Raw genomic sequence first — 14,059 nt, 5'->3', positions numbered from 1 at the left:
TTGCGTACGCATGCATTAGACCTACGTACACAGGTTCTGGCTTGTGCATGTAGGCAGAAGGTTTCCTTGGCCTTTCACTTTCCAAAAATAGATTTATTTGCTCATAAAAAGTTATATTTTCCATTTAAACACCTCTCAAGTCAATTTGTAATCTGATTGAGCCCTAAACAAACCTTGAGCCGTAGAATTTCGACATCATTAGGGAATGGGGACCCGAGTTGTAAGAGGTACAAAATGCGGTGTCTACACCTATCACCACCATTAAACAAAAAACCTAGCCACCACCATTAACACCCCAGCCACCACCATAAACAAAAAATCTAGTCATCACCACCCCAATCCACTACCACGAAACAACCCACAATCCACCACCACCTCGATCTGCCACCTCTACTACGACCCACCCAATTTTGCCACCCCGTGACCTCGCAGAACACCATACCACGACCACCGTGACCTTGCCACGCCAATCTCCCCCACAACTTGACCACCATTGCACACCGAGAGAGATAGAGTGGAAGATGGAGTGATGGAGAATGGGAGTGAGGGAGAGAGGACTGAAGGTGAAGGAGAGAGAGAATTAACCCCAATCCACTACCACGAAACAACCCACAATCCACCACCACCTCAATCTGCCACCTCTACTACAACCCACCCAATTTTGCCACCCCGTGACCTCGCAGAACACCATACCACAACCACCGTGACCTTGCCACGCCGATCTCCCCCACAACTTGACCACCATTGCACACCGAGAGAGACAAAGAGTGGAAGATGGAGTGATGGAGAATGGGAGTGAGGGAGAGAGGACTGAAGGTGAAGGAGAGAGAGAATTAACCCCAATCCATTACCACGAAACAACCCACAATCCACCACCACCTCGATCTGCCACCTCTACTACGACCCACCCAATTTTGCCACCCCGTGACCTCGCAGAACACCATACCACAACCACCGTGACCTTGCCACGCCGATCTCCCCCACAACTTGACCACCATTGCACACCGAGAGAGACAAAGAGTGGAAGATGGAGTGATGGAGAATGGGAGTGAGGGAGAGAGGACTGAAGGTGAAGGAGAGAGAGAATTAACCCCAATCCATTACCACGAAACAACCCACAATCCACCACCACCTCGATCTGCCACCTCTACTACAACCCACCCAATTTTGCCACCCCGTGACCTCGCAGAACACCATATCACGACCACCGTGACCTTGCCACGCCGATCTCCCCCACAACTTGACCACCATTGCACACCGAGAGAGACAGAGAGTGGAAGATGGAGTGATGGAGAATGGGAGTGAGGGAGAAAGGACTGAAGGTAAAGGAGAGAGAGAATTAAAGAGAGAAATTAGACACAGAGAGAGAGATAGTGGGAGACGTGTGAGACAATCGGAGACATGTGAGTGGAAGGAGAGAGAATAAACTAGTTAAAAATTATAAATTGTGCTACAATACCCTTATAAATATAAGAGGTTACTGTAGCATAATTGTAAAAAGTTTTACAATTGGAAGCCCAGGTAATGCATGTTTTTGTGCTTTAATGCTAAAATATAGTAACATATACCATATGCAAGACCGGGTACTGATACTCTTATAGTGAAGAGAACTAAAATCCACCTCGAGATCCCATCCAAAATAAATAAATAAAAAATCCACCTCAATTGTGACCAATCAACTATCTACAATCTGGAATTTTCATGCATCTAGTATTTTAGTCCTTTGAAAATAAATGGTTAGTTTAGTTAAGATTTACTATGCTCTTTAAATATTCACAAAATTAATATTAAAAAAAAAATTGTTTAGAATAGATTTTCTTTCATCATTTTTTTTGGTGCTAAATTACAAATTACACCCTTATTTTGACCAAAATTTATTTCAGTTTTTTAACTTCATTTTCGTTCATTTGAGTCATCTAACTTTCAAACTTATTTAATTCACATCCTTTGATTTATGTAAAAAAAAAAAAAAAAAACCCTAATTTTTTTGTTTTTATTTTTTGTTTGCCTAAAAAATATCATTCACATGTTATATAGATTAGATCAATGTTTTCTTAACATGTATTCTTGTAAAAAATTGTGTTTAGAGTTTTCTTGCATTAGTTAATCTGTGATCTTTCTTACTTATTTTGCCATCCATATTTTATATTCATGACATCTTATCGTGATTTTGTAAGTCAAACTAAAATGCATCATGCAAGTGAAGGATATTATATAGGAGTTATCTTGTTGTTGTTTTGGATCTATTTTATCATTATTATATGTTGGAATAGACAATTTGTTTATCTTGGTCATTGTATCCTAAAACTCAAATTTAGGTTGGGCGAGGTGAGTGCTTTACTCCTTCCCACATAGTAACTTATCATTGAAAGTAATCTTTGGTTTTTCATGTAATTTTATTGTTAATTTGTTTTTGTTTTTTAATATATTGTAACTAGGAAATATAGTCTTGTAATGTTAAATTTTTTAGATTGTATTTTAGATCAAAGCCAATTAATTATTCAAGCAATTTTTGTAATATTGCTTTTATCATTAAAGATTTACGTTTGTAAGGTTTCTTGGTTTTTACTTTTTAATAAAATTAAGTGGTGACTCCATTGTAAGTCCCTTAACTTAAGGTAAACAATCTTTGACAATTGAATCTCCACCTATATATATATATATATATATATATATATATATATATATACACGCAACTATAGTTGTGGTAGAGGTTTATCCCTAACCTAAATACAAAATTTGTACCCACGTCGCAATTCTCACATCTACAAGGTCCTCTCTCTCTCTTTCACCAATATTCTAAATGCCTTTTTTGATGATTTTGGAGAGGAAAATGTCTTAAGAAATTTAAATTTCTCTCTCATCCCTCTATCTCAAAGTATTTGAATTCATGTTTGTAGGACTCTCTCATCTTTGCTACTCTTTTTCTTTGTTCCTATTATTTGTTTGGAGATTTTTCTCAAGCCTATAATAATTAAATTTTCACAATTAAATTGGTATTAGAGTTTCTATTTTACAACAAATTGGTATCTAAGCTAAGGTTCACTACCCAAGCATTTGAATTTGTTCTCTTTAGAGATTTTGCTGCTTGGGTTGTGGATATAATTATTGGAAGAACATTTTCAGCAGAAGCCTAGGAAAAGATTAATAAACAAACTTGTGGTACAATTTTCGGGTGCATTTGGCGTCTATTGGCACATTTGAAGGTAGCTTGCGAAGATATGCACTTTCTTCTTTTGGTTGGGCTCTAATTTGTATTTGACGTCGTCTTCAAGTGCATTTCACAATTGTTGGGGCATTTGAAGGTAGCTTGGGTTTATTTCACTTTGTTTTGGTTAAGTCTCTAATTTGGTTTTGATACTTGACACATTTTTGCTTAAGAGAAGTCTTTTCAAGGTAGAGAGAGGAATTTGATGAACAATGGTGCTCTGCAAATTTCACCAAGGTGGAGACGTGTTATAAAGTTGATCTAAATTTGGAACTCTTGCTCTATGAAAATTAAGTTCAGGTGGAGAATTGTTAGAAATGTTCTATAGTTCCCAATTTGATTATGTTGAGTTTTCTTGGTATGGAAAGGAAGTTTATTTCTTGTTAAACTTTTTGTCTACGAAGGAATGTAGTCCTTATCTACTAAGAAAATGTATTAATTCTTTGTTAACCAAGGAATAGATATGGTGGCTTTGCGCAAAGATCTTCCCACATGAGGAGAGACTTTTAATTAGTTTGAAAGAGTCCTAAAGAAATTTATTTATTTATTATTATTTTTAATTTGAGTCTTCATTACACTTTGTAATCTTTATTTGATATAGTGAATTCATCCCTCACTACTTGGGAACGTAGGCTATCACAAAACCACATAAATCTTTGCAGTTCTTTTCTTGTGTGTGATCGTGTCTATTTTTTCACAACACTTACAATACACACATGCATGGGTCGCCATTTGGGGGCAGTTAAGAAAGAAACTGACTTCCCATAAATAAATTAAAAAATAAAAAAATAAACTGACTAATTATCAATTGTCTAAACACACTATTAATAAAATTTTTGTAGTGTGTGTATATATATATATCCTGATTCAGTGCTTTAATTTTTGGCTCATGAGCATTATATATCCAAAATCAATTTAAATTTAGATGGTAGGAAAAACGATAATAATGGTTAAAGGGAGCCATATATGTGAGAGTTAAGTACCGGGTTTTTTTGGTTGTATTAGCGCATTAAAATCACGTAGGTATCTCGATTTAGGAAGTTTCCTTTTGAAAAGAACCACATAAAACAAGGAATGCCCAACAAAACCAAACCACATCCAAGAACAAGGCTACGGATAAAACATACAACCATTTCTAGCTAAGAGAGCAGTTAGGGAAGGATGTTATCTATAGCATTGATTAAAAACTTTGGCCCTAGTTTCATTGTTTGTCTTCCGAGTCTTGTTCTATTTACACTCTACCGTACCTACTGGCTTATTTGTTTTTTTCAAATTTTTTCTTAGTTTCTATCATTACATACATGCTCGGGCAAAGAGACACTCAATGTGTCTTGGGACATTGATCAAACGAAATCTTAGTTTATTTAATTTCTCTTTGACCGTGGTAATTATTATTGGGTAAATTCACATTTAAACCGACAAAAAAGACTAATCTGTGTCGTGGTTGATGGATGTTTGCTGGAGAGACCTATAAGTGAATCTGACCATGTATTTTTTTAAATCATTATTTTTTCGATTAAGTTAAAAGATAAATGTATATAATTCTGAGGACAGTACTGTCTGTCGGGCATTACACTCAATAAAAGTAGTAATGGTTAATTCTCAAAAAAAAAAAAAAAAAAAAAATGGTAGTAATGGTTATTTTGTGAATTTCACATTCTATAAAACAATGGCTACTTTGTGGTTTCAATTGGTTCTAATGTATGTGTGTATATATATAGGACTTGGATAAGAATTACCACTCCGACACACGTTGATCCAAATCTTGAATATGATTATTCAGTTACAACCTCAAATTAAAGATTCTTACCATTGATGTTCATCGGTCATGCAATAGACACATTTAATTAAACGAAGAAGAAGATGAAGAAGAATATATATAGGTACTACAAGTGAATCTGACAATAGACACATAGTGTATAGATGTATAATTTAATAGAAATAGTAACATTTTATTACACACTTGACAACAACAAGAAGGAAGTACAAATGATAGTCGTTGGGGGTAGTGAGTGAAAATGTGAAATTCTTAGCGTACTTTACGGGTTTCTTCTTGTATTCTTTCAATAATGAAATTATGCTCAGCAAGAATAGAGAACAGTACTTTGTAAGATGAGTCCAACAAGAAACAAGTCCAACACAAAAACAATAAAAACAACTCTCCATGACACACCCCAAAGTCTAAAATACAATACTGTGGGGAGCCTCCGTGCATAGAAACTTTTTTTTTTTCTAAATGTTATAAATCTAATGTCAATTCAAACCTTTTCTCCCAAATCAGGCTTGTGTCTTTATGATATTCTATTATACGCTTTTTGTTTCGAAGTACTTGGTTGTGTGGGGTGGGGTTCCTTCCGGGTTAAACTCCAACTCCATAAGACAACCGAATAACCAACCAAGGCTGACCATTATCTCAAAGGTCGTCCTTTGGTTCGGTGGGTAACCGAATTACATTAGTTTTTTATAGGGAACATTTTCACCGGCCAAAAAATTTTTCTAACACCTTAGAGACTTCAGTCACCAAAAGCACCATAAGCTTACCAAAAGAGTTTTTGGTCACCGAAAGCATCTTGAGCTTACTAAAAGAGTCTTTGATCACCAAAAGCATCGTCGGTCACAAAAGAAGTGTGGTACCATACGCCACACTCCACCCTGATGGTCGTCATGTATCAAGAGGTCGTCCTGTACAAATGGGTCGTCAGGGACCTAGGAGTCATCAAGTACCTTCCTTGACACCAGGTGACACACTCCGCCCTGATAGTCGTCACGTATCAAGGGGTCGTCAGGTACCTTCCTTGACATCGCGCGACACACTCCACCTTGATGGTTGTCATGTATAAATGGATCGTAAAATACCCATGGGTCATCAAGGACCTAGGGGTCGTCAGGTACCTCCCTTGACACCAAGTGACACACTCTGCCTTGACAGTCGTCACATAACAATGGGCCGTCAGGTACCTAGGGGTCATTAGGGAACTAGGGGTTGTCAGGTCCCTTCCCTAACACCACGCTACACACTCCGTCCTAGCGGTCGTCACGTATCAATGGGTCGTCAGGGACCTAGGAATCATCAGGTACCTTCCTTGACACCATGCTACACACTCCGCCTTGATGGTCATTAGGTATCAAGGGGTCATTAGGTACCTTCCCTGACAGCATGCGACACATTCTGCCTTGACGATCATCATGTATCAAGGGGCCGTCAAGTATCTTCCCTGACATCATGCAACACACTCCACCATGACAATCGTCACGTATCAATGGGTCATCAGGGACCTAAGGGTCGTCAGGTACCTACCCTGATACCACGCAACACATTCCACCATAATGGTCGTCATGTATCAAGGGGTCGTTAGGTACCTTACTCATCGCCCAGAACATGTAGACACTAGCTCATCTAAACCAATGAGACACTTTTGACAGATGACCTACTACACTTGTCCAATCAAACAAACCCACTTGCACACTAATAAAGGTATTTTCACCCAATAAAGTCCTTTGAGCACTTTGGCCCATCAAGATGGAATACTTTGCCACTGACTCGTCAGGGTATATGCCTCTTTTGGTGGGACACGCCAACTACTGACCCGTTAGGATGAACTCCTCATTTGACTTCCTTGAAGTCTCTGCAAATTAGTGTCACACGTATGTGCCCGAAAGATGGTTGCATATGTACTCGACAGATGGTCATGTCTTATCCTGTGTATTCATACCTACGGACGGATGGTGATACCAATGGACATATGGTCATACCGATGGTTGAGTAATTGGGTCTTACAAACCTTTACGTATTCTCCACTCATGCATCCCTATATGGAAAAAACTTGCGCACCACGCCCAAAGACCACACTCCACGCTCATGTCTTCCCTACATGGTAAGAAAAGCCTAAGATCTCGGGGCCTTAACTCCAAGTCTTCTTTGCAAGGAAAAACCCTACATTCAAGGGTTCTTGGCCAGCTCTACACCACTATATAAGCACTGGGCCTTGTCTTCCTTAAGGTACGTGCAATTTCCTAGCTCTTACAGTTTTGAATTATTGGAGATTCTTTTATCACTAACTTAACCTTCGAAAGGTCTTTGGCCGACACCCCACTGGTGCTCTCTGTAAGTTTTTCATCTTCTTTGTTCTTCAAGTGCCTCATTCGACGCATGTGTGGACGATCAACTCACTGACGATTTTATGCATCATCAATTTTAGTTATTAAATCTAGTGACATGACTTTGTGCTTCCTAAACCTCAAAGTCACAACTTGTAAATAGTAAATAAAATCATAAAAGTGATGTTACATTGGATCTAACTTGTCATCCTAACAAATTGAGGTAAAGGTTATCTCCACATAAATGTTTTTTTTTTTATTCTTTTTTTGCTAATCTCCACACAAATGTTGTTATTTATATGTTACACCCACAACAAATAATGCAACTTTTTTCCGCATCTTAAGTAGCAATTAAAATAGTATAATATTACTTTCACATGAGAGTACAATTGACATCACATTTAGTTTACATCAATTATAAGATGGAATGGACTAATTGTACATTTATATGTTATTTGAAGGGAAAACAAAAGATGGTGTGATATAGTTTTTTTGGTGTCATAATATGGAAAAGCTTTTATATTTTTAAGCCATATATATATATATATTTTTTTTTTTATTTGGATATGCATGTGCAAGTGAGTCCAAACCTTTAAATTTAAGCTTCTAAATTAAATGATGTTTCAATATGCCTAGAGACAAAGTTTAACTTCAAACATGTTTGAAGCTATTTTTTCCAACCCATTACATGACGATTTATAAGACTATTTATACATTATATTTAAGCAAGTCACATGATTCATTAAAATAGTTATATGACTAAACTACACATGAATAATCTCTTTAATTGCCATATAATAGGTTGGAGCAAGATTGCTCCAAACATGTTAATTTGGAGCCAAATTTTTTCCTATGCCTAAGGTCTTTTCATTCGAAAGATTACAGAGTGGAACAACTCATCACTTGTGCGTGGTCACTCAAAAGACTAAAGGCTATAGCAAATTATTTTCATTGTGTGTGTATGCGAGTGCATGCGTGTGTGTTGTGCTCCAAGTTTCCCAAATGTCTTGCTTCAACTTTTTAATACTTGACAAGAGACGAGTTTTTGAATCAACTTGGAATCATGTGGACTAACAATACTACATTGTAAGTCACATTTTTTGCATTTGAGATTTATTGTCTATATGTGCCAATTGTAGGGGAGTTAATATGTGAATTCTTTTTGTTAGAGATATATTAGCCCAATAATATAGGCCCAAGCTCAATTATACTTTGTATGCAAGTCAAGTTTCTTACTTGTACAATAAGTCTATTAACCATAATTAGTTTAGGGTTTAGCCTATTATATATATCCATGTTGAGTTCATTGTAACACAAGATTTGTACTTCACTCTTTTAATAAGATGTAGCCTTTATGAGTTTTCTCCGTGGATGTAGATTATCAGGCTAAACCACGTAATCTTTTTTTTTTTTTTTTGATAATCATAAACTTTTATTAAGAAAGAAACAAACTATAACCAGCCACTAGACTCTCTCAACACAACAAAGGAGAAACAATCCAGGCTAAAGCTAACATCAAAAGAGCCATAAAAATTGCAAAGCAAAGACCACTTGGCTAAAATGTGGGTAGCCTAATTACAGATCCTAGGCACCCATCTAACAGCTACATTACTATAACTAGACAAAAAGGACCTCAAATCAGAGCATAAGAACTTGATTCTCCAAGGGAGAGGCGTTGTTGAGTTCGAGAGGAGTTTGGCCACGACTTGAGAGCTTGTTTCCACAGAGACAGAATCACACCTCAAGTTCGGAACTAAAGAGAGCGCCCATCTCACTGCTTCCGCTTCAGCTTGAAGAGGGATGGTGGTGTTCACTTTCCTTGAACCAGCAAATACCACTTTCCCTCTCCAATCCCTTGTGACCACAGCAATGACAAAGAATCTTGGACCAACTGCAGCATCTACATTTATTTTTTAAGCCATGTCTTAGTGGAGAACTCCAATCCAAGGCTGATGTAGAAACTTGAGATCTCACAAGGGGGGATCTAGTACTTTTATGCTCAACAAAAAGGCTGAAAATTTTGGTTGCAACTCCTTCCAAATTTATGTCCATGTTCTCAAATATGGAACGGTTTCTCTGCTTCCAAACAACATCACAGAGGATGGAATCAAATAACGAAAAGTCATCTCTTTGGCTAGGCAACAGATTATTCACAAAATTTGGAGATAAAAGGAAATTGACAAACCCCGAAGGAGATTCAAAATTCAAAACTTCAATTCTCAACCCCCATTGGCTTTGGTACCACAATGATTTAGAAAAGGAACATATTGTGAATAGATGCAAGGTTGTCTCCACTGCTAAACTGGAGGGCAGCATAAATCCATACTCTCATTAAATTTGCTAATTATCTCTTTAGATGGCAGCAAGTTAGCAGCAATTCTCCAAAGAAGCATCTTGAAACGTTCATGTAATTTTGTCTTCCAACTCTGACCCCTAACAGCATCAATATTGGAGGGAGGAGATTCCACTCTCGAGGGCCAATAAGCAAATTTAACAGAGAGCAACCCGGTGTTTGAAGCTATCCAAGCCCAGCAATCTTCCTTTTGGAAAACAAGGATGGGAATGTTTAGAATTTGCTCAACCACTAGTTCTTCAAAAAAAAAAATTAATTAATTTGGCCATGTCCCAATTTCTTTGTTCTGGCATTAATAGTTGTGAAACCACCAAGGCCAAATCTGAGTTAGCGCCCTCTTTAGGAGAAGGGATAAAGCCTGGGAGGTTGGGAATCCAAGGATCAGACCAGATTCGAATTGAAGCACCATTCCTAACTTGAAAGCAAGCTGCCTTAGCTACAAGGTGTCTGATGCCCATTAAACTTTTCCAAAAAGGAGAAGCTTTATCCAAAAAGGAGAGGGAAAGCCAATTATTTCGAACCTTGTATTTTGCTTTCAACACTTGAACATAGAGGCAATCCTTTCCTGAAACAATCCACCAGCCAAATTTGGAGAGGAGAGCTTGGTTGAAGTCCCAGAAGTTTTTGAAACCGAAGCCTCCCTCCTTTTGGGGCCAACACAAAGACGACCCATGACATCGGAGTCCACTACGGACTTGATTTTGCTTTTGGATTCCACCAAAATCTACAAATTGAAGCATCAAGTAACCACATAATCTTCATATCCTTAAGTTACTCTCTATTTTATGCTTCTTCTTTTGCATCTATTTTGACATATTTAACACTTTCACTACATCCTTAAATTAGTTATGAAAAATAGACTAACTTTAAAAAAAAAAAATATATATATATATATATATATATATATACATATATATATATATATATATATATATATATATATATATATATATATACATATATCTTAACTAGAGTAACCTAACTATTTACTACTCGTCGTCACTTCCATTTGAAAGTAAAATGAACTAATCTTTATAGGGAGTATTCAAAGGTTAGATCATGTCAAATTTGATATGAACCCGTCATTCAATTCTATTATGTCGAGTGAAAAAAGGAATCATCCAATGCTATTGAATAAGAAGCAATTGATTTGGAAATAACATTCATGTCCAAGTTTAATTATATACTTTGGCAACAATTGAAACTAAAATAAAAATAAAAAATAAAAAAAATTAAGTGTGTATTTGTCTTTAAATTAAAAAGTCATCTTATTTTACTATTCAACTTATTTTTGCTACTATTCATGAGTTCACTGCACTTTTTAGTACTATTCATAGGTCATATTATACTATTTTAGCTAATTTTTATCTTTATTTACAATACTTTCAACATAAATTTTTCAGTTTCAGCAAAATAAACGGATCCTAAACAGACCCTAAATAATACCTGTAATCACGAATTAAAAAAAAAAATTGTGTACTTAAGCTAATCAAAATAATTGAATATATGTAAATCACTCAAGATATACATTATATTCTTAATTATATTAATTTTAACAATTTACAATCACTATCTTCTTAAAGATATGTAATATAATTAAAACTAATTTTCAGAGTAATTACTAAACCATATCATTAATTTTGACCAAAATTTAATTCAATACTTTAATTTCACTTTCATTTAATCGAATTCTTTAATTTTTAAATTTATTCAATTAAATCCTCCTATTAGTCTCCACCAAAAGAGCTCCGTTAGAGACTCTCTAAGCGATGCAGTTTATAATTTTATAAAGTTTTTAATTAAAAAAAATGAAAATTCAATAAAAAAAAATATATTTAAGACCATAAAATAAAAAAATTAATGAAAAAATACATATGAGAATAAATAAATAAATAAATAAATTTGGTACCTAATCCGACCAACGATTACAAAGTAGAAATATGGTACGGAAGATTGGTTCAATATCCCCGATCTTCTTGTTCTATGACGTGAAGAACAAGAACCACACTTACAACTACTCCCTGACAATGTCATCAAAGACGAGCTCCAGGAGATAGGCCCCAGCTATGACTGCTCTTTGAGCCCAACTCGGACCGACCTCGTCCATCCATTTCTTTTGACCCAACTCAAACTCTTTTGGCATGTTAGGTAGTGGGTTGATTGAATTTGTGTATATCAGATTCAAATTCAACCCAATGGAAGAGCGGTGGAGGCAGCATATCAGTCTTCGAATTCAACTGTTGGGTGACACCTCTGTAGTTTTTTCCTTGCTACATTCATATACTTATTTCCACATTAGACTTCCCCTAGGATTAAATTTGAAGGTTCTCAATTTTGGTCACAACTCACAACCTTAGGTATTCCATCTTTAATCTGAGTCTCTTTGTCTCCTTTGGTAAAAGTAAAACTCATTTTGAGCACCAATACTCATCTAGGTTTCTTCTTGCCTCTCTAAAGCTTTGCTGATTTTGGTCACTCTTTCTTCCCGAAGTCTAAATTCATTTCAGGGTTTTCTTGATATACTTGAGTATAATCTTGTTTAGGCCTAAATACTAATCTGGGTTTTATTTCATATTGAATTCAATCCGGCGTTTTTGGATTTTGTGAAAAGATTTAGAATTTAGCAATGATTGAATTTTTGAATATATTGATTGACTTTGTGTAGATACTTTTTTTTTTTTTTTTTTTTTTTTGTATATATTGATTGAATTTGTGTATAATTTTTTTGTATAGTTTGGGTGAATCTGTGTATGTTGAGAGTAGGTTTTTATTTTATTTTTCCTCATCTATGTGTTCTATTCATTTGGAAAATATATAAAAATAAAAATTCCTAGAAAATATTTTTATTTTATTTTTTCATATATATTTTTATTAAATAATTAAAAAAAATCAAATCTATGTCGCTTTTTTAGAAGACTAACGATACAATTTTGACAGAAATATACAAGAGACCTTTAATTGAGTAAATTTGAAATATAAAAGACTCAATTAAACAAAAGTGAATTTAGATGATATAACTGAATTGAATTTTGGTCAAAATTAAGGAATATATGTAATTTATCTTATATATATGTGTAGCATATTTTTGCACCATGCGGGATATAGACTAATTATAATTAATAGTTTTTTTTTTTTTTTTAGGAAAATTATAATTAATAGTTAGGGAAGTGATATCTCTAATTCTTATTGTAACCATCGGATAAAAACAATGCAGAAGAAGAAGAGTATATATAGTGACTTAACGATTAGGATTAGCGTGATTGAAGGAAAAGCTTGGATTACATTCTACATACTCTTTTAACCTTTTTCATAGGTCAATGGAAACCCCCTTTTTCTCCTTGACATAAATCCAAACTTGATTGAAGTGAAGAAATCTTTCCCAGTTATATATCACTAATTTCATATGAATAGACACATGGTGCAGGGTCACTTCATTCTTCTTTTTTCTTTTTTGAGAGGTGGGAGAGGACACCACTATTTGATTTAAAGGCTTATTATAGAAAACTATTTTACCTAACAAATCAATTAGTCCTTTTTTAGAAACAAACACACATATAAAGGGAGTGGAAAAAGGATTCTAATATAAAAATACACCACAACTCCACTTAAAAACCATGGTAACTTTTAAAGGAAAGTGGGGCAAATTATATTATATACAATACACTCTCTTAAGCAATGTGAGACAATTACCCATTCTTTTTTTTTAGAAACACACACAAGAAAGAGAGAAATAAGTTCTAATATAAAGGCACACCGTAACTCTACTAAAACCAATTACTCAAACAGCTGAAACTACTCAATTGTTGCAAAGATTAAGCAAGAATTTAGTTAATTGAAAATGTATATTTTATAAGAAATGGAAATTATTTTAATTGTTATAAAGTAATGTACTTTTCTCTTAAACCCTACTTATGAATGGTGTGGGACCACCCGTACAATAATAGTAGAAATTCCCACTGCTTGAACCAATAATATGAGTCTCATATGGTAATGAACCACAAAAGCTTCCTACTACTGACTACTAAGCAACTCCCAGAAGTGATCACTATTCATGAGAGGGAGTAAGGACTATTGCTCCTGGAAGAATTAAATAATTACATTATAAGAGAAAAGTTTGCACCTTAAAATTGTAAAGAACCATGATCGATATATCTTGTGTGATCTCTACTGATAGGAAAAATCATAGTTTAGACACAACACCTTTTTTATTTATTTTTTTTTACACAAGACGCTAAGCTGGATATTAAATTTGCTTAAAAAAAAAAAAGAAAAAAAAAAAAGAGAACACTTACAGCCTCTATAGTCTATACAAGAAGTAGATATGGTCCACTACCTTATTGTAAATGTTACAACAACATAGAGTATTAGAGTTGCAGACTATATATATATTCATGCACGGC

This window comes from Quercus robur, chromosome 8 (genome assembly GCF_932294415.1).
Source record: "Quercus robur chromosome 8, dhQueRobu3.1, whole genome shotgun sequence".
NCBI lineage: Eukaryota > Viridiplantae > Streptophyta > Magnoliopsida > Fagales > Fagaceae > Quercus > Quercus robur.
Note: the sequence above shows the minus strand (reverse complement) of the source record.